The following is a 27,911-nucleotide window of genomic DNA, read 5'->3' as shown; positions in this document are numbered from 1 at the left end:
CAGAGAGCATGATTTCAAGCACTGCCAATTTCTAAGATTCCTCTTGTTTTATTTGCCTTGACTCACCCCTGTGGTTTTTTTCTTCCTATAGAGGTTAAACTTTATAATAGGATGTTTATTGTACAGTATAGCCAGTGTGGGACAGCGGTTCAAGTGTTGAACTAGAACCAGAGGGACACAGATTTAAATCACCACTCAGAAATAAATCATATTTATTGGCTGAAATATTCAAATTATATGGCAGAAATTTATTACAAAGACCTTTTAGAGTCTTCTATTAACTAGATGACATAGAGAAGGAAAGGAAGCCTACAGTTTCCCCAAAATTAACTGTTTCTAGAGAAATGTGCTTGTATTGTATCCTTCGAGAAAGCAATAAGAATAGGTATATGTATCTCTAACAAGCCACAGTGATGTCAAAGACAACATACATGTTATGAGATCATCACTCATACAGTACAATTATTTAATTTTCATCATGATGTTTGATGCAAGCCTATATAGGTCATGATGTGGTATTCACACACACTTACACATTAGAATCTTAGAATCCAGCACTGGAAATGGAAACCTTACAGTCTCTTCCCAAACTAGCTAACCCCACACCTACAGAAATTACATAAATGGAATTGTACTGTCTACTCATGACCCCTGGTAAATAAAATGTAGAGGCATATTGTCTCCCATAGAGAATGTAATCCTAGGCAATGGCATCCCAGGGTCATAGTGGATTGATGAATTTCATCACACTGCCTTCTTCATTCTTCCATAGTACTGGATAGAGAAATACCACCCCCATGTCTAGCAAAAACTAGATGGTTTGATGATGTTATGTATTTGGAAATCAGTTGAAGTCTGCTTTAAAGATCTAGAAGATCATGCAATCATAATAATGGAGAAAAGGGACTTTTTAGGTGGTCTATCAATGACCTCTGTATGGTAGGAAGTCATCTGGTCATAATCTTCAGTCTGCTGAAAAATTTGTTCTGTTAAATAAAAACTATCCTAAGGAAAGCCTTTATTGTTTGTTTGTTTATTGCTTATTGCATCAATGGCCAATAAATGTGCTAAGCAGAAGTGATTGATTGATTGATTGATTGATTGATTGATTGATCACATGCTGTCAAGTTGTTGCTGACTCTTAACAACATAGATTTTCTTCATGATGATCTTTCCCTAAGCTGATCCTTCAGATCTTTCTATAGTGGAATCATTGCTACTGAGCAGAAGCCATCCATCTTGCTTCTGGTTGTCCTCTTCTCTTTCTTTCTACCTTTCCAGCATTAGAGCCTTCTCCAGAGAACTAGGTCTTTGCATCATGTATCTGAAGTATGATAATTTAAGATTGGTAATTCATGCTTCAAGTGAAAAGTCAGCTTTTATTTCTTCGGTGACCTATTTGCTTGTTCTCTTGGCTGTTTATAGTATTCTGACCAGGCATGTTCTCAAACACTAAAGTTCAAAAATATCAATATTGTTCCAATTTTGCTCCTTCAAAGTCAAATTTTAAAAGGGAGCAAAATGGGACTGTTGATAGTATAGAATGCTGATATTATCTCATATAGAATGTCATAGTAAATGCCCCAACTTGTTGGAAGTCAAATGATTTTCATAGATGTAAAACAAAATTCTCTGCTAAATAGGTAAGATTGGTCCAAAGGTCTGACAGATGAATGGATAAGTATATTTTCTTTACCTGGTAGATCCATTAGGAGAGCAGACATTAGGGTGGCATATAGGCTAAATCCTTTATTTTGTTCATTGTTTTGACACTGTGTAAGTAATTAATCAAGAATACTAGATTGTCTCTGGATCATTTCTCATTTTAAAATCTCAAAATATCAATAGTAAAAAAAAAGATCAAATTTGAGAGAATCAGAAACAAATAAAAATGATAAGCTAAAACAGAGGTCTCCAAATTTGGCAACTTTAAGACTTGTGGATTTCAACTCCCAGAATTCCTGAGCTAATATTCTGGGAGTTGGAATCCACAAGTCTTAAAGTTGCCAAGTTTGGGAACCCCTGAACTAAAACAAGCCAGCTTGTACTTAACTGCAACACATTAGTCCCTTGGCCCTTTATTCCATGTTAATTAAATAATTGAGACTATCACCTAATTTGGTGAAACAGGATTAGTTAAACATGAGATTCTTTGATGGCATGAAAGACACTTCTAAGTTTCATGTTCTTAGTACTATTCTTGGAGTTAATAAAAGTGACTAGTAGTAAAGTAACTAAAATGCTTTTAAAAGACAAAATCAATGAAAGAAATAAAGTAGGTGTGAGATGGGTGCACATCTTTGTGTAGGGAAGTGTTGTGTGTGTGTGTTTGTTTCTTTTTGTCACTTGGAAAGAAATTCCCATATGAATTTGAGTTATCCTGAAGATTATTTCCATAATAAAACAAAAGTTAGGAACAGTTGATGAGAATTTTGCTACCAAGTGGATACTACAAGAGGTTACTTGTAGTAAAATTAATTAGAAACGTATGTTAAATGTCTAACAGAGAGAAATAGGCTTTAATATATATACCTGTAGGGCCACAAAACAAAATAATGAAGGCTAAAAAAACATCCAGTTTGAATTTAAACAAATTAATGCAAATCTCTCTCTCTCTCTCTCTCTCTCTCTCTCTCTCTCTCTCTCTCTCTCACACACACACACACACACACACACACACACAAAACTTATGAGAAGAGTACTCATTCTTTAATGGATTCATAGCTAATAAGATTCCCTTGAATGCTCATTATTTAGTAGTCTCATTATGGTAAGTGGGTCTGATTGTTTCCAGTAGCCCTGTGCAAATCTCATAATTATTAGACAAAACTTTAATAAAACTCATAACAATCTCTCAGGGGGGTTTCATCTATCTGCAGATTCATAAGGGAGGAAAAAGATATGCAGGCATTAAAATAAGTATGATTTCAGAGTTCCGAGAAGGGAATGCTATACACAAAGAGATTAGGAATTCTCATGGAGGGGTTTCTTCCACCCTGCTGAGTCCCATTTGTGAATTTCTGCATATATATATATGCAGTTATTATATATGTAGTTATTTGCAATGTGTTCAAATACATCCAGCACCTATTTACTCCTGATTCTGTCTATTTCTCTTTCCTTATTTCGCCACAAACAGTTCTTAAACAACCCATTTCGACTGCATTCGAAAGAAAAATGATCAGTTTAATTCTCTGTGGCTTTGCTTTCTTTTTTCAGGATGGCCTTTTTATATGAGGTGGGGCAGCCTTCAGGGTTTCCACAGTGAGACTGGCTGGAGCTGTGGGAAAGGGAAGCGGGAGTAGAGATAGGTGAGGGGAAGCCAAAATAACATTCTTTCTTCTGTGAACCAAGGATACTCTCACCAGCACCTGGAGGGACGTGGATGGGAGGCATTCAGGATTAGGGAGGGAGACCTGATTGGAGCATTTGATGGTTTGAGTAATGTGGGGAAGACCTTTGGATTTGAACTGGGTGGAGGAAAAACTGAGGGGACTTCAGATTCAGGTTTTCACCAGCTGTGCTAATATGACATGCCTAATAAATCTATACTTTGAGGAACCCTGCTTTGAAGTTTTGATTTCCTATGGGCTGTTACTTGGAACCCTGACATTATCTTGAAGTCAATTTGACAGTGATGGGGAATTAAAAGAAGGATACTTCATCCATGGCTGTGGTCCAGAAATCACCAATTACCCATTCCGGCAACAGGGCAACCAGGCAATGTATAGAGGCCCTTAGTTTCCTTTTCTGGGAAGCATTGCCTAGCAGCCAAAAATAACCTTCCACATAAAATCAAGATCCCTTTGGAAAGAAAGGGATCTTGATTTTCTGTGGAGGATTATTTTTGGCTGAAGGCAGTTCCTTCATGCCCATTACAATAATGTTCAAGTTTGTTTATGGCCTCCATTTCTATTTTATCTAAAAACAAATCTTTCCCAAGCAAATCTACTACCTCTTCTTGATGGTCCCAAACAGACTGAAGTGATAAAAAATCTGAAACACCAGAACCAGGCAGTTAACACTTAGTTTAGGTCTTCAATTTAAATTGCAGGCTAACCATTATTTCAGATTCAAAATGTATTATTCCTTATTCATTAGAATTACAATATTTTTGCTACTTCCTAAAGGATTAGAGTACTTTGACTTGGTACAAATTCTTTTAATTGGAAGAGGTTACATTTATCACATGGATTTAATTTCCCCAAATGAATTTTCAGTCCTAGTTTTAACAAACATAATGTATATATTAGGAGGTGGTCTAAAGCTTGAATTATACTCCTAGTAAAATTGAAAGCAGAACTTAATGGTTTGGGGATAGCCAAAACCCACAGTCAGGTTGGTTATACCAAATGTGTAGTCTGGATCATCATTTCAATAAATTTTCTGGAGGGTAGACATTTTTTTGTTGTTGTTGTTTAGTGAATCCATGTTTATAATTGCCTCTGGCTTACTGTACTATTTGCATGATGTCCTACTTCAAATTATTGGCGACCAATTCAGACAACACTACAGTGTATGATAGATATCAGAAGAAAGGGAGCTTGTATAAGGCCCTGGGCTCACAGAATTATCCAACTCTCTTTTTATAAGCTTAGAGTATATATATTAAAAAAATAGATTTCAGATGGCTGTTATAATTGTTTCCCTTTCTTGTGACGAAGAGTTGCACAGATTGATCCACTCTTAACACTGAGAAAATTTGTACAGAACGCTTAAAATCTGATATTAAGTTAGATAGTTTTATTAAGTAATGTGTATGATAGATTTTAAAAAAGCAATACTTCTGTCTTTCTGTCCTCTGCCAAAATAATTGAAATATTAACCCAATAAGTACAAATTTGTACCAACTCCTGGATTATAGAAAGTGTGTACCATTGTTGTACTTAAAGATATACATACATGTGACAATATACTGGCATATGAACTATATTACCGTGTTTCTCATATATATATAAGGCCAGGTCTTTTTTTTTTTTGAGCCCTGAAAAAATGGCTAGGCCATCTTTTCGGGTGACTTAATTCCCCCCCTTGCATCTTTGGGTGGGTGGGCGGCGACGGCTTGGATGTTGACCTCGGCGTTGGTGGGGCACTTTGTATCGGGGTCAATGCAGGCAGCACCATATCCAGGTGTGCAACAAAAGTACTTCCTAATGGCAAGCCCCCACCATTCCCCCATTTCGCATGTTTTAATATAGGCCTTAATTTGGGGGGAGGGGCTTAATTTCATTTCATGCCTATAAAACATGCTGGGACTTCCTATTGGGGGAGGCCATATTGTTGGAGAAACAGGGTAGAAATATATTTTCCATCATTTTCATTTTTTTCCTTAGGCTGTCAGTCTCAGATTTCCAAGAATCCTAAAACAATATTACTTCTTCCTTTCTCTTGTCATTTCGATGTACCAGCCAATTTCTGTTCGTTTTCACCAATTCCTCCCTTCAGCTGTTCTGACCTTCCCACAAGCTTCTTCTCCATGTACCCACCCTGCCACGGCTTTATTGGTTGGCAATATTTCACAAACTACATTACGATTTCAGCTGCACTATTCCCACCTTGTTTGTCAGAGCATTTCAGATCAGATTGTGGGCATGCCTGAACTTTTAATATGCTTTATAATAACACTGCTTAAAAATCAGGAAGACTGAGAATAGGGAGGGAAGCATTGATGTTTTTATTTAGCAGCTGATGTGACAGGGATTTAGAAGTTGGTCTGATTGATTCTCAGCTTCACTTAAAGTAAAATAATTAGGCTAGGGGAAAAAGTATGAAAAGTGTATTTCATTTTAACCCATCTCTGCTATTTTTGAAGAGAGAGGGAGGGGGTGTGGGGGAAGAAGATGGGAAAGATGACAGAATGCTATAGGAATTGAAATGAAGGGCCTGAACAGAAGAAATGAACTACTATAAATTAACGGCAGATGAGCAATGGATATGAAAATGGAGCTAAGGAGATTAAAATAATTAGGAACTAAGTGGAGAAATGAAGAGTTCAGAGAGAATATGAAGAGTTCCATTAATAATCCTTTTGAAAGGTAACAGAATAGATAACAATCTCAAAGGAACATAAGACAACACAATAACCAAAATACTGAATGGGAAAAAATGAATAAAACTGCTGGAATCTGCAGTTTCTTTTTGTTTATACTTGTACTTTACAAGATTAAATAAAAATAATAACAGCATTTGCTTACCCTAGGTCCTCTTAGGAAGGAATAAAAAGATTGTTAAAACTAGAAGATCATGATATTCAAATAGGTTGACATGTTCTTATGGTATGGAAAAGATTCAACACATAATTATTTCCAGAGACACTATTTAAGACAGGCACTATTAACAGTTTGGAACAAAAGCAAATATCAAAATTACATGAAAATACCTATTTGGCTTTCCACACTAGAAGCATTTATGCATTGATAAAACTTGATAAATATGGAGAAAATAGTAACTTATAGAGATATACTGAATGAACAAGGAGTACTGAAAATTAGATTAGAACTAGTAGCACAAGGGGTAAATATAGAATGGTGGTCTTATTTAGAAATACAATTAAGATAGAAAAACATGAAGTTTTAATAAAGAATTAACAATTCTGGATAAGCTATTGTTAGAGACAGATGATAAATTAATAAAAATATTGTACAGATATTTATTAGAATACAAACTTGAGGAAGAACATGTTAAAGAAACAATGGTGGCATGGGCAAAAAAAATCAGTTATAATATTGAATTGGCTAAATGGCAAAAACTTTGGACCACATATAAGAAAATAACATTGGCTACGGTTTATAAAGAAAATCTTTATAAGATGTTTTACAGATGACATCTTCCACCAGCAAGGCTTTCTACAATGTTTAAAAATATATCTCCATATTGTTGAAAGTGTAAAGATGTACCAGGCACATTTTTCACATGTGGTAGACTTGCAATGCTGCAAAAATAATATTGGAGACTGATTCAAACATGGATAGAACAAATAGTGGGAAAATGTATTCCATTTAAACTGGAATTTTTTCTTAGTATAATATCAGAAAAATTTAAGAAGGAAATAATGTATCTAATAGTACATGTATTGACAGTGGCTAGAATATTATATGCACAATATTGGAAAAATGAAATCATACCTTCTGAAACAGAAAAACTAAGAAAAATTATGGCATGTGCAGAATTAGATAGGTTAACTTTAGAAATAAAAGACAAAGGAGAGACTAAATATTATAAAACATGGAATAAACTTTATCAATGGTTATATAGTAGAAGACAACTTCAAAATATAAGTAGTTATGATTAGATTATTTAGTAATTAATATTTTAAATAAAGAGATTATAAATGATGAAGTAGAATGTACTATATATATGTATAACAAGGATAAGTTGGATGTATTGTGTTGTATTCTTATAATTAAAATTAAAAATAAATTTTAAAAAAATCCAGTCTAAACATCTGTCTGGGCAATGAACCATCATCATCATCATCATAGTAATAAAACTAATAGACAGCGAAGAATATAAAATGGAGCTAGTATATAAAGGCTTATTGATTACTAGAGGTTAAACTGGCCTATAGGAAAGATCAAATGAAGAATAGAAAAGAGACATGGTAACGCAAATCATTACTTGGCCAGCACACTAAAAAATAGCAGGTGAAGAAAATATTAACAAGGTATGGCAAAAGCTAAGAGCAAGGAAATTGAAGAAAGAGAAAGAGGGGTTTATTCTAGCTGCATAAGACCAAGGCTTAAGGACAAATTCATACAAAGCCAGCCTGAGAAAACAGCAACACACAGCAAATGCTATCTCTGGAAAGAAGCTGGAGAAACACTACTTAGGTAACTGCTGCAAGAAGACTGACTACGAACTACAGCATATTAAATCTCTGTCTTTGGCCTTTAAACATGTACCTCCATGTAGAGACACTTCATCAGTGTTGAAAATAACTGTAGGTAATTTTCAGTTTAGTAGGTACTCAGCATACTCCCAATCTCCATACTCAGCTCAAAGCAAACAGACAAGCCATTAAGTTCAGATGGCAAAAAAAAAAATGGCTTGATTTTAATGTTTTTTAAATGACCCTATTTCATTGTAGGCTGAACTAAATGCCTTGGGTCCATGCTCTGATCTAGATAGAGGGATTGACTGCCCCAGTCAAAAAAATCCCAATTTATTTCCAGGTACTTGGTCAAGTATAAACTGAATCTGGACTCAGAGGCCACAAATCATGGGTACTGATTTGGGACTTAAAACAGCCTGATTGAGATTTCTAATGTCTTCAAAGCCATCTTTAAAAAAAATAATAATGTTAGAAATAATGCTAGAGCAAGAGTGGTCCCTGATCCCAGTTCATGGAATGAAGTAGAGAGATAATTCCCCGTTAGGAGAATGAGCGCATACAGGGAGACATAGTGAGAGAAGTGTTTATAATACACACACAGCACACAGATACACTGTACAGTTAATGTAGGTTTTTACTTTCAATAAGCATTTAAGCAAAGTTCACACACAGTCCAAGTCATTCACAATTAAATCAGTCAGTGTTCATTTCAGGGATACGGCAATATTCTCCAACAGAAGGAGACAGAGACTTCCTGAGACTTCTTCTGAGATAACAACAACCCAGGTTGTTGTTGACTAAAACAACCCAGGTTTCTGGCTCCATCTTATGGCCGTTTTTAGAAACCATACCCAATTTCAGTTTTAGGATTTTCTTAAAGATACATTATTAAAATGTTTATCTTGGTTTATATATTTCCAACCCAAATAGCTGTTAGGTGACTTACATTCCTAAGAAACCATTCTGTTGTGTCCAACCTTTGGCCAGTCTACAGATCAACTGCCCTCTGTCTCATACTGCCTCCTTCTGATCTTCCATGGTTATCCTGGGTCATCCTTTATAATGTCCAGCCAACAAGTCCTAGGGTGGCCCCTTCTCCTTTTTCTGCTGATGAATCCCAGCATGAATGACTTTTTGAGTGAGTCAGCTCACATGACATGACAAAAGTATGACAGTCTCTGTTTGGTGATCTGTGGTATTTTTGGTAAGGTTCAGTCTAGTATATATTTATTATTCTTGCAGTCCATGGGATGCATAATAGTTGCCTCTTGCACCATAGTTCAAAGGCATTCATCCTTCCCCTATCTGCCTTTCTCAGAGTCCAGGTTTCACAGCCATATGTAACAATTTGAAAAAATATTGCATTAACTAATCTGCATTTAGTTGTGAGGCTGATGTTTTTACTCTTCCAGGTGTTTTTCATGCCAAACATTGCCATTTTTCCAGGGGGTAAACACTTGATTTCAGGGCTTCAGTTACCACTTTGGTTGATTTTAGAGACCAGGAAGATGAATTCCTTTACTGTTTAGATCAGGGGTGTCAAACTTGCGTTGTCATGTGACATATCATGACTTTTTCCACCTTCGCTAAACCAGGCGTGGCCTTGGCCAGCATGTGACATGTTTGGCCTGCAGGCCGCAAGTTTGTCAAATCTAGTTTAGGTGGTTTCATTGTCACTCTGCAATCTGACCTGTGTGTTCTCTGCAGTTGTCGTTATCTTTGTTTTCTTGATGTTAGGTGCAGTCCAAATTTTTCACTTTTACTTTTTGATTCTCAGGATTAGCCACTCCAGATCATCCTTGCTTTTCACAAGCAATATTGTATGCATATCAGAAGTTGTTGATAGTTCTATCCAGAGGTGGTATTCAGCAGGTTCTGACCAATTCTGGAGAACTGGTAGCAGAAATTTTGAGTAGTTCGGGGAACCGGCAAATACCACCTCTGACTGGACCCGCCCCCATCTAGTCTCTGCCTCCTGAGTCCCAGCTGATCGGCTGGGTTTTCTTTTGTTGCCCTGCACAGGAGAACGGAGCTGGAAAGGAGGTTAGTGGGGTGGGGAGAGAATGGGACTTTGTAGCAGCCTTCCCTCAGGAGTGGGGAGGGAATGGGGATTTTACAGTATCCTTCCCCTACCATGCCCACCAAGCCACACCCACCAAGCCACACCATGCTCACCAAGCTACGCCTACAGAACTGGTAGTAAAAAAAAATGAATCCAACAATTGGTTCTATCACCAATTTTAACTTCAACGGTAGATTCCTCCAAATGTGCATTTCTCCTATTTCTGTGTATATGTTGAATATGATAGGATGATAGGATGCAACTTTGCCGTATGCCTTTTCCAATTCTAAACCATTTTGTCTCCATATTCTATTTTTACAATGGCTGCCTGATCAGAATACAATGACTGAATGAGCTGGATGTTGCTCTAGAACTGCAACATTAATAAAAGTAATAATGCTGGAACATTACAGCAACAGAGCATAGAAATGGAGAGAAGCTACATGGGAAAAATTAGTAATCTTGCAGAAAAACAAAATACAGATTCTAGGAAAACTATTAAAGGGCACAAAGGTCATAGGATAGAAGTATGTTCACTCAAAGCATGATGCACACAGAAATGTGCCAGGGAATACATACCAAAATATGGCCGGGATTATGTTGTAGATTTTGTGTTGGTAAACAAGCAAGTGTCAGAATTCAACAGTTTTTAGAAAATTTCATATGAATGCTTAGATTTTAAAACAGCATTTCTGCATAGCAATCAGAAAGAATAGATTACCCCACCAACCTCTGCACTTTGAACAGCCAGAGAAGGAAAATATGAGGTAGCATAATAATTTTCCGGTTTTAAAATAATCAGTAGCTTTCTGCAGTTACTTCACAATAATGGAATTTAGTCTTTTATTCCAAGTGAATCATGTTTTGCTTTGCCAAGTTTCTTAAGAATTATTATTATTATTATTATTATTAACAATTCTCCTCCTCCTCCTCCTCCTCCTCCTCCTCCTCCTCCTCCTCCTCCTCCTCCTCCTCCTCCTCCTCCTCCTCCTCCTCCTCCTCCTCCTCTTTCAAAGTGCTTGAGAATACTTTCCTTTCCTTTCATTCTGGTGATATTTCCATGCATCCTTGATTGTTGGAAGTGACAGACGATCTACCACTGCTGCTGTAGTTTTCTGTACAAAACTTTCCTTTCTTCTGTAGACCTTTTGGTTGTCCCCATTTCCAAATCTGAGAAAGCCTCATCAGAGGAGATTCCTCAGAATGTGCAGCCTGGGATTCAACTGATCATGAGAAACCAAGGAAGCTACGGCTCATTTGATACATGATTACATAATAATAAAAGACAGAAGACACACCACACGTCCCTTGACTGTCTCCTATCTATATAACTGAGACATGCCATACCTCATGCAAATTCTTTTCTTCTTTGGAGAAATTTCAGAAGCAAATTCTCTTTTGTCAAATTGAATAAGAATAGGTAGGATACAAAACACAGGAATGTCCTCTTGCTGACTCTAAGGAAAACTTTCCTAGTTTGATTCAGTCAAGAGAATTCCAGAATGTGGGCAACAAACTTTAGAATTAACTATTAGTCATATGATGACTAAAAGTAAGGGATAATTTCATTAGATTTGCCCATTTTCCATCTCCTGAGCATAATAACCTTTCAGAAAATATGGGAATTATCCACATTTTGTCTTCCTGCATTTTTGGCTTTAAGAATATTGGAGTTCATATCTTTCAGCAAAGAAAGTCATAATTATTATTGCTTTTGTATGTCTTCCCATCATCTCCAGTTTAAACACCATTTTGAAATTTTAAAAAAACCCTTATTTACCATATAAATTATATGTATCCAATGCTATAAAAACAATACCTCTTAGCGCAAACTAAAATGGACAAGAATATTTTCATAGAAACTCCTGAGTACTAGGAGTGAGTGGCTTTGCAACCCAAGAAGTCTCATTTACTCCACACTAAGCTACCTATGTTCACTCTAGCTATCTATGGTTGTGAAAGTTGGATGTTAAAAAAGCAAGACAGGAAGAAAATCAACTTGTTTGAGCTGTGGTGCTGGAGAAGTTTCCTGCATATTCTTTGGACAGCAAAGGTGATTAACAAGCAAATACAGGAGCACATAACACCAGACATGTCACTTAAAGACAAAAACACAAAATTGTGCCTCACTTACTTTGACCATGTCATGCAGAAGAATTCACTGAAGAAAACAATTATGTTGGAAAGACTTAGCGGTAAAAGGGACCAGGCCATCAAAGAACAACGTGGATGGACACTATCAATGATGATGCCAGCCAAAGCATAGAACAACTCAAAAGATGTAATTCAAGATCATAAGATTTGGGGAGACCTGGCCCATAGAATCACCAAAAATGAGACAGGACCAAAGGGATAACATCATCACCATTCAATTCACACTTTTCTTGGATATTGCTAATGCAGTATCACTTAGCACAGCACATACATTATATTTGTCTGTGAAACATGGTTCAATGCATCTCTCCCCGACTCCATTACCACAGTAAGAGACTATCATGTTTACCGATCAGATCGTGAAAATCCGAGGAGGTGGTGTTGCTATATTCTATAAAAATCCTTACATCTAAAAATATCCAAGTTACCCAGGAGCTTACCCTTCCTGAAACCATCATCTGTGAACTATCCTTAAATATCACAATTCGATTCTTACTATGTTACAGAGCACCTGATTATGACATCGAACATGTAAACAAGCTAAATACATTACTAACATGGGCTGCATCATGCCCATACCCTTTTATCTTTCTTGGTGATTTCAATCTACCTCATATCGACTAGACCCTAAATAATTGTACAACTGAAATCATACACACAACCTTCTACAATGCTATTACAAATCTGGGACTGGAACAACTAGTAACCAACAACACTAGACTAAACAACTGCCTCGATCTCATCTTCTGCAATAGCTTGAATTTAATTTACGGAATACAAACTAAAGAACCCTTTTCCAGCAGTGACCACAATATGATTGACTTTTATCTCAACATACGTCCACACAAAAATCACCACAATGATGTAATCCCCAATTGTAACTTCAAAAAGGCAACTATGATCTTATAGACAACGACCTCTCATCCCTTGATTGGCAATCTCTAGTCTCTGGATGCAATACCGTTGAAGACCATTACAACATATTCTTACTTGAAATCAAAAGAGTCATCAAACTATATGTTCCAACAACAACTCCCAAAACAAAACAAAAAGAAGATTACCCATATCAATAAGGAAACTTCAATCCAAAAGAGATCACTTTGGCGGAAAAACAAATCTGGTCACGTTGCCAATTTCAAAAACAGATACAAAAATTTATGCCACCAGATAAAGACCGAATGCACCAATTATCACATTAAACAAGAAGAAAACCTTCTAAGCACCAATTCCACCCGTGCTTTTTACAATTTTGTAAACAACAAACTAAAAGACTCAAGGTCCATCCCTCCTTGATAGGACCTGATGGTAAAGACTGTGACGACACCATTAAAGCCAACATCTTTAACACATTCTTCGGCTCAGTATTTGTAAACAGCAATGGATCATGCCCAGTATTTCCTAGCCGTACCACAGATAACAACAATGACCTAATACATATCGATTTCACAGAAGACAATGTTGAAAAATCACTACGCAATCTAAAACCATCTCTATCTATTGGACCGGATGGAATATATGCCTACTTCTTAAGAAAGCTATCCACTGCCATAGCCAAACCTCTAAGCATAATCTTTGAAAAATCTTTCAGGACCAGCTCCTTGCCTAACCTATGGTCACAAGCCACAGTCATCCCCATCTTCAAAAAGGGAGACCCAAGCCTAGTCGAAAATTACAGGCCAATCTCCTTATGCTGCGTCACCTGCAAAGTCATGGAATCAATTATTAACCAATCCATCATCCTCCACTTAGAGACAAACAACCTACTCTCCAATAAACAATTTGGTTTCAGAAAAAAACTATCCTGTAATCTGCAACTCTTACACTGCAAAAACATATGGACGACACAACTCGACCAGGGCAAAGCAATAGACGCAATCTACATAGACTTCTGTAAATCCTTTGATTCAGTGGTACCGACAAACTACTCCTAAAAATAAAATCCTATGGTATATCTGGACAACTGAAAAACTGGATAGAAGCATTCCTGTCAAACAGACAACAAATGGTCAAAATCGGGAGCGTCCTATCAAATCCAGTACCTGTCAATAGTGGTGTCCCTCAGGGCAGTGTTCTAGGACCAACTCTCTTCATACTCTACATAAACGACCTCTGTGATCTTATTAAGAGCAATTGCGTTCTCTTCGCTGATGATGTAAAGCTGTTCAATACCACAGACAATATTGCTACCCTACAAAAAGATCTTGACTATGTATCCGAATGGTCAAACAAATGGCAACTTCAAATCTCAACAAATAAATGCTCTGTCTTACATATTGGCAAAAAAATCAGAAAATAAAATACAAGCTGAATAGTCAAGACCTTGTTGATGACCCAAGCTCTGTAAAGGACCTTGGAATACTCACCTCTAATGATCTGAGTGCTAGAGCCCACTGCAACTACATAGCCAAAAGGCATTAAGAGTTGTTAACCTAATCCTACGTAGCTTTTTCTCTGGTAATATCACACTACTAACCAGAGCATACAAAACATTTGCTAGACCAATACTCGAATACAGTTCATCAGTCTGGAACCCTCATTACGTATCTGATATTAGCACAATTGAGAAAGTCCAGAAATATTTCACAAGAAGAGTTCTCCACTCTTCTACTTGTTGTAGAATACCTTATGCCACCAGACTTGAAATTCTAGAACTAGAAAACCTTGAATTACGCCGTCTTCGGTCTGACTTAAGCATGGTATATAAAATCATACATTGCAATGTCCTACCTGTCAATGAATACTTCAGCTTCAACCATAACAACACAAGAGCACACAATAGATACAAACTCAAAGTAAACCGCACCAAACTTGATTGCAGGAAATACGACTTCAGCAATAGAGTGGTCAATGTCTGGAATACTCTACCCGACTCTGTAGTCTCTTCCCCAAACCCCAAAAACTTTAACCTTAGACTGTCTACCATTGACCTCACCCCTTTCCTAAGAGGTCTGTAGGGGCGTGCATAAGCGCACCAACGTGCCTACCGTCCCTGTCCTATTGTTTCTCTATTCTTTTATTTTCTTATATATACCCATTCCATGTATTCACAACTATGTATACACTTATACTTATTATCTTGGAAACAATTGACAAATCAAATAAATAAATAAATAAATAAAATAAAAATACGGACTCCTATCCAACAACAGTATTCAAGATCTGTTCACTATTATCTGTTTTCTGAATTTTAGAACTCAGGTTGCTACTTAAATGTATCATTTGCATGGTTCTATTCACCAGTTTTAAAAAAAGAGTACTTACTTTTTAAAAGTGTTTGTATCTCATTTATTGTCCAAATAGCTGTCGCAGCAAGATTTGCTATCAGCAATCTTGAAGGCAGATATTCTTTTTGTGCTATCTTGGATGATTTCAGCTGCAGAATGCTACTTATTCAGCTACTTATGATTTCAGCTGCAGAAAGTCCCATAAATGTATAATTATGAAGAAAAGTACATTTGAGCTGTCAGCTAAAAGACAAAGATAATCTAAAATGTCTACTTTTGAATAGAAATTAGTTTTTTTTAAATGGCAGAGATGATGATGATGATGATGATGTGATGTCAATTAGCTGCCCAGCCTAGAATCCTTTAGTTGCCTAAGATGGAGAATTTTCTTATGTACAACCTAAAGTGTATAATGTTTTAGAGTGGGGTTTTCCCCAGTCCATCTGGAAAATCCAAAAACTCTGTGACTCAGAAGAAAGTGTCTGTAAATAGCTACCTGAATATAACTTCAAAAGTCTTTTTACTGTGTGCTCAAGTCAGAATGCAACCCTATATTAAATGTTGGCAGCAAATCCTGCTAAAATCAATAGATTTACTTCAGGGTCAACATTCAGAAGATTTCTGCATGAAAAACACCACCACAAAAATATTGTTAGATAGGAATTAACAACCCCAATGTTTTACATCACTCAAAGATTTTCCTATTTACTTTAAATAAGAAGTTCCCACTTACTGACCCCTTGTTTGTGAGTGTTCGAAGTTACCAGGCATTCAAAATGGAGATTTACAATCAGTCCTTAAAGTTGCAGCTGTCACAGTGTCCCACACAATTGCCATTTACAACCTTCACAGCTAGCTTTCAACCTGCAAAGTCAGCAGGAAGTCGCTAAGTTGTGTCACGTGATGTTGAGCTTAACGACTAAGCCAGAACTGAGGAACTGTCATTGTAAGTTTGATACAATTACATGATGTTTCACTTTACAACCACTTAGTGACTGATTTCCAATAGAACCCCAATTGCCATCAACAAGCTGATCTACCCTGTATTCTATATTTTATGCTGTAGCATAAAAATCAGAAAAGTTTCATTCAATCCCAATGGGACACATTTTGAATGAAGAAAAGCTGTCAGATCATCATACAAAAAAGGGGAAAATAAATGAAGAAATTGACCATGCCTCACCAAAAATGCTGTAAAGAAACCCCATGTATCAATTTCAACCCCATGGGGCAATTTTGCAGCTACATCTCTTGACAACAAGCATGTAACTACATGCTTAGGACTGCGATGAGAAGTTTGAGGCATTAACAAAGTCAGTGAGGAAAAATTACACCACATCTCAAATAGTGCAAATAAAAGCAGACCAACAAAATCCAAGCAAGCAAAACCTATTTCCTAAAAAAGAAATGATTCATTAAAAATGTGTGATTTGAGGTCCCGGGAATAAGGAGAGCTACCTTTGTTTCTATCTAGCAAAGTATGGAATAAAAATCAGATCAAAACTATGCCAGAGGTAGCACTTTAACCTAACTGTTGACAGATGGAGAATGGAAGCAACATAAATGTTCTCTTTTTGTGTCAGCACAATAAAAGTGTCTGACTAGTCCATGAAAGATGGAGATGAAAGCTCAAGCAGCCATTAGAAGCTGCACCTTAGCTCAAGCAATAACTCATTCCCAAGATATTATGAAAATGGTTTGATCACCATGGATTACATTTTTCCTTCTCTGCAGAAATTATAGTTTATCAGCAGTGCAGAAATAAAGCAAGCAACTCCCAGCCTCTTGCGTTCTCCTTTTCATATTCACTCTGGTGCAATCTCTTCCTGGTGGTTAAGAATTTAATAAAATGTAACATTTCATTTAACTAGTTCATGTGGTTCTTGGAAGCTGTGCCATGATTTACTTCAAAATGGCCTGCTAATGCAAAAGTGCTCCTTCACTGCCTATTGGCCAAGTATTGCTTATGGATCATAGTGCAAATAAAATTTAAGAAATGACATTGATTTGAAGATATTGTTTTTTAAAAATCTGATGGTAAGGACTCAAAAACCAGAAACATTTAATGCACATTTGGTCTCCTTTCTAAATCTCTTGTTTTTACAAAACAAAATACAGCCAGGAAGTTATGTAAACAGTGAAATAAAATTGTGATTTTTGTTCTATTCACTGCAAAATATAGGGGATATGTCTGATTCAAAAATACAATATTTAATACAAATGAGTGTGGAGGTTTTTAATTGTCATTCAAATTATATTGCCTTTAAAATTTCACTAATATCAACTTCACAAAGCACTTCAATCTCATCATAATTCCAATTTTACTATGATCATAGCAGAATTTCATAATTCTCTTGCAGTCCCAATGAACAATAATAATTTCTTTAAAAAAATCTTTCATGAAGACCTCAGGATCTTTTTTTTTTAGAAAATAATTTTCTAGACCTTTGTGGTTGCAAGAAGAAAGTTCACATCATATTCTAGTGTCTGATGAAGATTTATGTTGTTCGAAATATAATCCAAAACTTTTGATGAGCTCAGTAGGATTGTTTTGCTGGTTTAAATCAAACATTATAAAGCCTTTGCATCCTTAGAATACTAAATCACACACAGAGAAAAGATGAATCTAGTCATATATAAAACATTTTGAATAGGCTGATTCATACCATGCTGCACTCAAATTAAATGTATTTGCACACAAGACCAACCTAGAAATAGAGTTTGTGTCATATTTGAATCTAGTCATGATTACTTCACATCTCAGACATGGACACAATTACCTATTTACCTAGAGTAAATCTCTGGTCCCAGTGATCAACCCAAGTTCGATTTTGCACCCTGGGACACGCATATTTACCTTCCTTCACAATTACCTAGTCTCCAATACTTTGAGGGAGATGGAACGTTTAGAAATATGAAATTTAAATAATTTCAAATAACAAAGACTTCCTATTCACTGCATCCATGAGATTTTAATGAACCTCTAGTGGTTTTATGTAAAGATCCACAACTGGTGATAAGAAAGAAGTGATTTGCCATTCTCTTCTTCTGAATCTAGTTTACAGCAGTTGTTGTGTAGAAAATAGGAAAAAGAAGGAGTATTAGGTAAGTTTGCCACCTTGATTTATTTATAAAGTAATAAAGATAAAGTTAAACAATCTAATATAAAAAATGTAATAATATGTTAGAATGACCTTGGGAGACATGTAGCTGCAGCATAAGAGACAGTCAAGTACACAAAATGAAAGGGGCACAGCCAACATCTCAGAAGGCAAATCCTCCTAGTTTCTTGGATGGTAAAGATGAGGGGGGAAGAGATTTACTTGCAAGATTTTATTAATGCAACCTTGCAGTAAAGATAAAACTAGCACTCTTGCATTTGTTTCTGGACTAGCTCACAAGGCTGACATCAATCTTGCAAGTCTGCTGTAAACTAGATTCAGAAGAAGAGAATGGAAAATCACTTCGTTCTCCTCCTTGCCCCCACTCCTTTACAGTTCAAGAAACTAGGGACAATGCCCCATAACACTATAACAACTCTGGTGTTTCCTGTTGGTTCTCCACTCAATCCTGCTTAATTTTTTTTTGAAATTAACAAAAACTGACAGGGTATGGTACTATCTGCAAACTATCCTGAAATCTGCAACTCTTACACTGCAAAAACATATGGACTACACAACTCAATCAAGGCATAGCAATAGACGCAATCTACATAGACTTCTGTAAAGCCTTTGATTCAGTGGTACACGACAAACTACTCCTAAAACTAAAATCTTATGGTATCTCTGGACACCTGCATTACTGGATAGAAGCATTCCTGTCAAACAGACAACAAATGGTCAAAATTGGGAGTGTCCTATCAAATTCTGTATCTGTCAACAGTGGTGTCCCCCAAGGCAGTGTTCTAAGACCAACTCTTTTCATACTCTACATAAATGACCTCTGTGATCATATTAAGAGCAACTGCGTTCTCTTCGCTGACAATGTAAAACTATTCAACACCACAGATAATACTGCTACCCTTCAAAAAGACCTCGACTATGTATCAGAATGGTCAAACAAATGGCAATTTCAAATCTCAACAAATAAATGCTCTGTCTTACATATTGGCAAAAAAAAAAAAATCAGAAAATAAAATACAAGCTGAATAGTCAAGACCTTGTTGATGATCCAAACTCTGCTAAGGACCTTGGAGTACTCATCTCTAATGATCTAAGTGCTAGAGCCCACTGTAACTACATAGCCAAAAAGGCATTAAGAGTTGTTAACCTAATCTTACATAGCTTTTTCTCTGGTAATATTACACTCATAACTAGAGCATACAAAACATTTGCTCGACCAATACTCAAATACAGCTCATCAGTCTGGAACCCACATTACATATCTGATATTAACACACTTGAGAAAGTCCAGAAATATTTCACAAGAAAAGTTCTCCACGCCTCTACTCGTTGCAGAATACCTTATGCCACCAGACTTGAAATTCTAGACCTAGAAAACCTAGAACTACGCCACCTTCGGTCCGATCTAAGAATAGTATATAAAATCATACATTGCAATGTCCTACCTGTCAATGAATGCTTCAGCTTCAACCATAATAATACAAGAGCAAACAATAGATACAAACTCAAGGTTAATCGCGCCAAACTTGATTGCAGGAAATACGACTTCAGCAACAGAGTGGTCAATGTCTGGAATACTCTACCTGACTCTGTGGTTTCTTCCCCAAACCCCCAAAACTTTAACCTTAGACTGTCTACTATTGACCTCACCCCTTTCCTAAGAGGTCTGTAGGGTGCGTGCATAAGCGCACCAACGTGCCTACTGTCCCTGTCCTATTATTTCTTTTATTTTTCTTATATGTATCCATGTATTCATGACTATGTTTTTACTTATACCTATTATCTTGTAAGCAATTGACAAACCAAATAAAAAATAAATAAATAAAAATCTGGCTGGGCATGGCATTTTAATATAAAACAAAACTTTACCAGTTAAGGAAACTGTTACGAACTAAGGAAACTCATTTGACAATAACTATGCTAGCTTGCTTCAGCAGCAGGCTTGTAATCCTGCACTTCGGATTGGCCCGCGGATAAGCGAATCGTGATTGGCCGATTCTGGCTGATCTGATTGGCTGACAACGGGCCGTCTCTGATTGGATGCTTTTAGAGCGGTTAGTTCAATTTCATTGGTTGTTGTGACAGCGGCCAGCTCTATAAAAGAGCTGCTGCTGCCCTAATTGTTGCTCTGTTCTGAAGTCACTATTAAAGAGTTGAACTGAGTCACTATCGATGCCTCGTCTCCGTTATTGCGCCCACTCCTCCAGATCTAACAGAAACAACAGATAAACAACATCTTTTCAGATTCTGCTGAGTTACAACAGAGTTCCCCAACATTTCCGGCTTTGCGGACCAGCAAGGAGTGGGGGGAGAAGGAATAGTTCTGTGTGAGTGGCATACATGCGCACTCGCTGCTCACACAAATGGAACGCACATTTGCTCGCCCATTGCTTTCGCAAGTGGGGATGTGTGTGCACTCGCCCACCATCCACATCCTGGTTGCAAACAGCAATGGCCCAGAAGTTGGGGGCCCTTATGTTACAGAGTCCACTAAATATGAAATAGCCTGCTGGAAAATGTAGTTCATTATTCAGGGCAGTACCACAGCTGAAAGTTTTATTATCAAAAAAGAATTCTCTTTATGTGGATGTTGTGGTCATTTACTAACATAGCAGCAAATACAAAAACAGGCTTTTCTTTCTTAAAACTGCTCTCTTTTAAACAATTTCCCCTTCCATTGTCCAAATCATACCTACAGTACTTTTAAAAGCAAAGTTACTAGTCTATAATAGGATCTGCCTGCTTCCTGCTGAGAGTAGGTCTGCCACTGTCTGTGCTCCAGAGGTGGTATTCAGCAGGTTCTGACAAGTTCTGGAGAACCGGTAGCGGGAATTTTGAGTAGTTCGGAGAACCAGCAAATCCCACCTCTGACTGGAGATTTTACAATATCCTTTCCCTAACACGCCTACCAAGCCACGCCCACAGAACCTGTAATAAAAAAAATTGAATACCATCACTGTTTTGCTTGTATTATACTAGCCAATTTTCAGGCAACAGTTAGCCTAATCAGGTCCATTTGGACTATAAAGATACCTGAATTACACCAGCAAAAGAAAGTATATTTTTTCCTAGGCTAAACAACTTTATTTTTGTGAGAGAGCATTAAAAAAAACCATTCATTGACACAGAATGGCCTTTAAATGAATTTCTGAACCATGTTGACCTGAGAACCTTTTTAAAACTCTGCAAGGTTTTGGGAGGCAGGATTTTCATTTGATTTTCTTCCTTCAGACTTTCTCCTTATATCCTTTCCTTGTATCCACTCTGTGCATTCTTTCTTGTTTTGTTCATTTAAGTCAGTTAAACCCCAATCACCAGATTGAAATTGTATTGTAAATTGCAGTGAAGGGAACATCTCAGTTCCTCTGAGCCTTTCCATTTGTGACTCCTACTTAAGCTGGGTCCATTCCATGTGTGAGGCCGAGGGCACTGCCACTGCCATCATTCATTTTGTCATTAGAAAGATAACACAAACACATTGATAAGCAAGGACTAGAAAAGTCACGCTTCATCGCTGCAGCTGAGATCCAAGAATTCTAACCTAGGAATCAGCATGAGAATCAGTACATTACATGTGAAACTTGCTTCATATTTTGATGTTACACAGCAAAATTTGGTTTTGTTTTTCTCCCCTCTCAGCTACCTCTTATTTATTTTAAGTTTTATTTGATATTGCTAAAGAAGGGACAGCTAGGCTACTGGTGCCATTTTTAGGGCGCAACTGCTCAGATTCAATCCAAGTCATTTGACACCCTGAAGTGAAAAAATAGATCCAATGTACTGAAGCTACTCAATGTGCTGAGTTTAATAATACTGGTAATAAGACATCATCTTCTATCACAATTAATGTAACTAAGTAAAGAATGCCAGAAGAGAACAGTCACCAGGCCTCTAATATCTACTGGTGTGAGATTGTCATCTCACTTGGCTTAGCAATACCAATTAGCCCCATGATCTGCATATTTGCTATATGATTCCATATGTTCTAAAGAATCTGTAACATTATATCTTGTGGGCTTTTCAGAATTTTTAATAACTGCTACAGCATGTTCTTTGTGACTCATTTTACAGCATGGCCAGTGAAACTTTCTGATTGATATGGGTCCATACCGTGCAATTCAACTTACACTAGGAACCAAGTTCTCTGGTCTTTTTATTCCAGTCCTGAATGCAAAATGAGGGTGGCATTTCAAAGCTACATACGAACGTTCCTGAAACACAAATTCAGTATGGCAGCACACTCACAGCAGAAAGAAACAGCAGCATGAGGCTGACTGCAGATTTAGCTAGATTCTTGCAAGTAATTTTCTTTGCAAAACTCTGCTTTATTTTTCCTAATTCTCATAGCAGCCTTCTTATGAGTCAACTGGTCAAACACTCATTCATTAACAATGTGATTCAATCAAAACTGAATGGTTGCATCATCAAATAATAAGTAAAGCATAATTAAATCAGCTTCTTTTCAAAATCATTCCTATCAAGAATTAAATTTAAAAGATAACATAACTGCACTTAATTTTTTAAATATGGATATTTCCCTTTATAGTTAATGATTACGAGATTCTTAAAGCAGTCACATCTTTTTCTCAAGTTCACATGGAATGAGCTAGAAAGAGTGCAGAGAAGAGCAACAAAGATGATTAGGGGACTAGAGGCTAAAACATATGAAGAACGGTTGCAGGAACTGGGTATGTCTAGTTTAATGAAAAGAAGGACTAGGGGAGACATGATAGCAGTGTTCCAATATCTAAAGCAGGGCTGTCAAGCTCCTGGCTCGTGGGCCAGATGCATCACGCGCTGGCTATACCAATGCCCGGTTTTGTGAGGGGGGGAAGTCCCGATACGTCACATGATGCCACTGTGGCAACATGAATTTGACATCCCTGATCTAAGGGATTGCCACAAAGAAGAGGGAGTCAAGCTATTCTCCAAAGCACCTGAAGGCAGGACAAGAAGCAATGGGTGGAAACTAATCAAGGAGAGAAGCAACCTAGAATTATGGAGAAATTTCCTGACAGTTAAAACAATTAATCAGTGGAACGACTTGAATACTCCAAAACTGGACGTTTTAAACAAGAGATTGGACAACCATTTGTCTGAAATGATATAGGGTTTCCTTCCTGAGCAGGGGTTGGACTAGAAGACCTCCAAGGTCCCTTCCATCTCTGTTATTCTGTTAAATCTTGGGGAGAGGGAATCAAGTTGCTTTTCTCATACATGCATAGTAAAAACACAATATAGATAGTCCTTGTTTAGCAAATGACTCTGATTAAAGCAAATATGACAGTAATAAACGGTATTTTTTTTAAAAAAAAAAAATCATTACTTGACCAAAGGGCGCATTTACAATAACAAAAACCTTCAGGATAAAACTGATTAAGATCTGATCAGTTTCAGGCAGCTGGGAGCCTGCTGGAGGGTTCCCAACAACTAATTAAGGTCATGGAGCTGAGCTATTATTTTGTGGTCAGCACGTTTTAGAGATGGGATAGGCTACAGAGAAAACCAGTTCCGGAAGAGACAGCTTGTTTAAGTCGTCTCTGTGACCTGCAAGGGGACAAAAACCAGGGAGAAGGGGGTTAGCAACAGAAAACTGTTGGAGAGATTTTAACCTGAATGGTAAAGCAGCTAGCAGCAAACTTACAGCATTTTTCTGTAATGTGATTCACCTAGCAACTGCTGATGGAACCTCACTAAAGGAATCCTACCTGTATGTGCCATATACAATCAATCAATCAGAATAGAGCTGGAAGGGATCTTGGGGGGGGTCTTCTAATCCAACCCCCTGCTTAAGCAGGAGACCCTATACATTGGCTGTCCAGTCTCTTTAAAAAAAAAAAAACTCCAGTGTTGAAGCACACCCACAACTTCTGAAGGCAACTTCTGTTCCATTGGTTAATTCTCCTCACTGACAAGAAGTTTCTCCTTAATTCCAGGTTCCTTCTGTCCTTGATTAGTTGATATACTGGAATAAAAATAAACAGTGAACTATCAGTATTACACAAACTGTAATAACAAAAAAAAACCCAACAGATTAACAATGTGTTAAATGCAGCAAACTCTAAAAATGCAGATGAAAAAAAAGCTCTCTTTGCTGGTCATGAAAAGGACCATAGGAGAAGTGCCAAGCAATCTTCCCTGGGGATGTGCTATAATGGGTTACAGCTATTGAAAATATATTTTCTCTTGCATTCACTTGCCTTGGTTCATGAGGTAGCAATAGCAATAGCCCTTAGACTTACATACTGCTTTATAGTGCTTTACAGACGCCTCTAAGGGGTTTAGAGAGTCAGCCTATTGCCCCCAACAATCTGGGTCCTCATTTTACCCACCTCGGAAGGATGGAAGGCTGAGTCAATGTTCAGCCTGGTGGGATTCGAACTGCCAAATTGCAGGCAGCAGGCTGTCAGCAGAAGTAGCTTGCAGTACTGCACTCTAACCACTGCACCACTGAAGTAAGATATCTGCAAACACTGAAGTAAGACATCTGGTTAAGATCTATGTGGTCTGCATGGTTGCTATATATATGAAAAAAAAAGTTCCTTTAGATACTCTACTATGCCTTTTCTACTTACCAAATAAAAGATTTTCAACTCAGAAGTATTTTCTTTCATATTGTCTTTTGCTCCTGCAAAAAGCTTCCAGCAGAACTACTTCCAGTGACACTACAAGAATTATAATTTTTATAGGCAGTCCAAGATAATTTCTCCAGCTGGGTGAAGAATTCTAGGAGTTGAAGTCCACACATCCTAAAGTCACCAAGTTTGAAAAACTCTTAATTTTAATCATCTCAGCTATAAAAGGAAGATTCTCAAGTCTCTGTGAAAGAAAACGTATGAAACTAGGTCCCATCTAATGGAAACTTTTCAGATTGTTCTACCTTATAGAAGTAAACAAGGCAACCTATCTTCATTTTACAATTATATGCTTTTTAAAAAATTGTTTTGTATACATTTTCCAAGGAACAAAGGTAATGAGAGGACCTTGGTGCTCTCTGAGCTTGGTTGTTTCTTTGCAGTTGTTTTATTGGCCAAACTAGGTAACATCACCAGTGTTAGCAGAAAGCAATAAAGGACTCTTCATTTCAACCCTGAGCTACATATATTCTCCTTTATTGAAACAAAGGCAATCTTTGCATTCAAGCAGCTGACTTAAGTGGAAGTCCTTTCTGAGGACTGAATGCTGACAATAGTGTTTGATGGTCAGTGATAAAGACAACTACTCCGCTATGCAGATGCCAACTGTAGCTTTTGACTTCCCAAACAAGCTTACTGCTTCTCTGTTTCTCATAGTTTACAGTCTACAGAGGAATCATTGAGTCTGTCATCTGCACCTCTATAACTGTTTGGTTTGGTTCTGCAACCCAACAGGACAGACACAGACTTCAGAGGATAATTAGGACTGCAGAAAAAACAATGGCTACCAACCTGCCTTCAATCAAGGACCTGTATACTGCACAAGTCAAAAAGAGGGCTGTGAAAATATTTACAGACCCCTCACATCCTGGACATAAACTGTTTCAACTCCTTCCCTCAAAACGACGCTATAGAGCATTGCACACCAGAATAACTAGGCACAAGAACAGTTTTCCCCCGAAAGCCATCAATCTGCTAAACAAATAATTCCCTCAACACTGTTCAACTATTTACAAAGTCTGCACTTCTATTACTATTAATCTTCTCATCACTCCTTATCACCCATCCCCTCCCACAGTGACTGTATGACTGTAACTTTGTCGCTTGTATCCTTACGATTTTTATTGACTGTTTCCTAGTATGATTTGTTTGCTTATTGTACTCTATGACTATTATTTAGTGTTGTACCTTATGATTCTTGACTCTGACGAATGTATCTTTTCCTTTATGTACACTGAGAGCATTTGCACCAAGACAAATTCCTTGTGTGTCCAATCACACTTGCCAATAAAGAATTCTATACTATTCTATTCTATTTAACTGCCTCTATAAGTGTGATTCAAAATCACAGGGGTGTTCACTATTCTCTTTCTTAATTTTGTAACTCTGCAATCCAGATGCATCACAAGCTTGTTTCACTGGCATGCGTGGGCTATAATGTGTGAACTGTCACTATTTGCTTTTTTGAAAACTTTTTTGCATGTTTTATCCACCACCATTGCCCACTACATACCTGCAGTTAAATGTTCAAGGGGTAAAGTGCAGTGGTCAAATTTGCCATTCATTTAATGGTGATAATAAATGAAACCTAAAAAGGAACCTAGCTGTGACCTTGAGGGTACTGACAACTGAATGAATTTTCTTTGCTCACTTTTGTAGGCTTTGTGCATCAATAGTGTAAACAGGTAGTCCTTGACTTATGACTGCAATTGAGACCAGAATTTCCATTAATAAGCAATGCAGTTGTTGAAAGAGTTGCACACAATTTCATGACCTTTGTTTGCACAGTTGTTAAGCAAATACCTGTAGCTAATTGAATCACATGCTCATTAAGCAAATCCTGGCTTCTTCTATTGATTTTGCTGGTCAGAGGCCAGCTAAGAAAATTCCAAATGGTGATCACATGATTGGGACACACTGTATCCATTGTAAACCTATGCCATTTGCCAATGGATATGGCATAGTTTACAATGCCATATCCATTGTAAATCTATGCCGTATCCATGACCATGGGGATGTTGCAACAGTTGTAAGCGTGAGGATCGGTTGCAAGTCCCTTTTTTCAGTGCCATTGTAACTTCGAACAGTCACTAAACAAATGGCTGTAAGTCAAGGACTATCTGTATGCAATATGCAACACTAAGATTTAAAGAAGTTACATTTATTGCCCATGCCCTAATCCAGGGGTGTCAAACTCGATTTCATTGAGGGCTAGATCAGCATTGTGGTTGTCCTCCAGGGACTGGGGGAGGGGCACGAGCGGGGTGATTACAGCTGACTGGGTATGGCCTGGGGACATGGCCAGCTCAACATTGCTCATTTGTGGGGGTGCTCTAATCATTGCAAAAATACCTTGATGTTTTGCAAAATCATTTCCTTGTTTTCTCTGGTGAAGGTCATGTCATCAAAATATCACTGGTTGGGATAGATTGTAGGGGTGACTGATACTGAAATATAATTTTATCTTATATTGCTTATCTATACATCAAACTATTGCATTTTACTCCAATTTCATTTTAAATTGTTTTTATAGGATTTTATTAATAATTTGCGTTGGAACTCTGGATTTTGATATGGCCTATGAGCTAATCACTAAACTAAACTAAACTAAACTAAACTAAACTAAACTAAACTAAACTAAACTAAACTAAACTAAACTAAACTAAACACTGGGTGCCTGGGAATGATATTTTTCTTCACTGTCATTTTTTTTTAACTTGGTGTCTGTGTAGCACAACAGTCACAGCAGTCAGTTACAGTTTATGACTTACAGTGATGTGGAAGCTGTAGCTTATTTAATACACTATGTTTAAAAGAAACCATGGCTGAGAGCAGTGGATTACAACTTTTTCCTGCCAAAGAGCACATTCTCTTAGGGATAAC

General features: G+C 37.2%; 1 long non-coding RNA gene across 1 annotated transcript; it reads right to left on the bottom strand.

Annotated features, from left to right (window-relative positions):
- Positions 1 to 23,072: 23,072 nt before the first annotated feature.
- LOC148133048 (uncharacterized) lies at positions 23,073 to 25,093 on the bottom strand. The gene is made up of 4 exons (XR_015747053.1): positions 24,969 to 25,093; positions 24,726 to 24,866; positions 24,259 to 24,358; positions 23,073 to 23,940 (listed from the first exon to the last, which is right to left on the bottom strand). It is a non-coding gene; the product is annotated as an uncharacterized LOC148133048 (long non-coding RNA).
- Positions 25,094 to 27,911: the final 2,818 nt, after the last annotated feature.

The sequence above is a fragment of the Notechis scutatus genome, chromosome 1, assembly GCF_049901735.1.
Source record: "Notechis scutatus isolate UNSWTSFEM ecotype Mainland chromosome 1, rNotScu1.2, whole genome shotgun sequence".
NCBI lineage: Eukaryota > Metazoa > Chordata > Lepidosauria > Squamata > Elapidae > Notechis > Notechis scutatus.
Note: the sequence above shows the minus strand (reverse complement) of the source record. Positions and strands in the feature narration are given on the sequence as shown.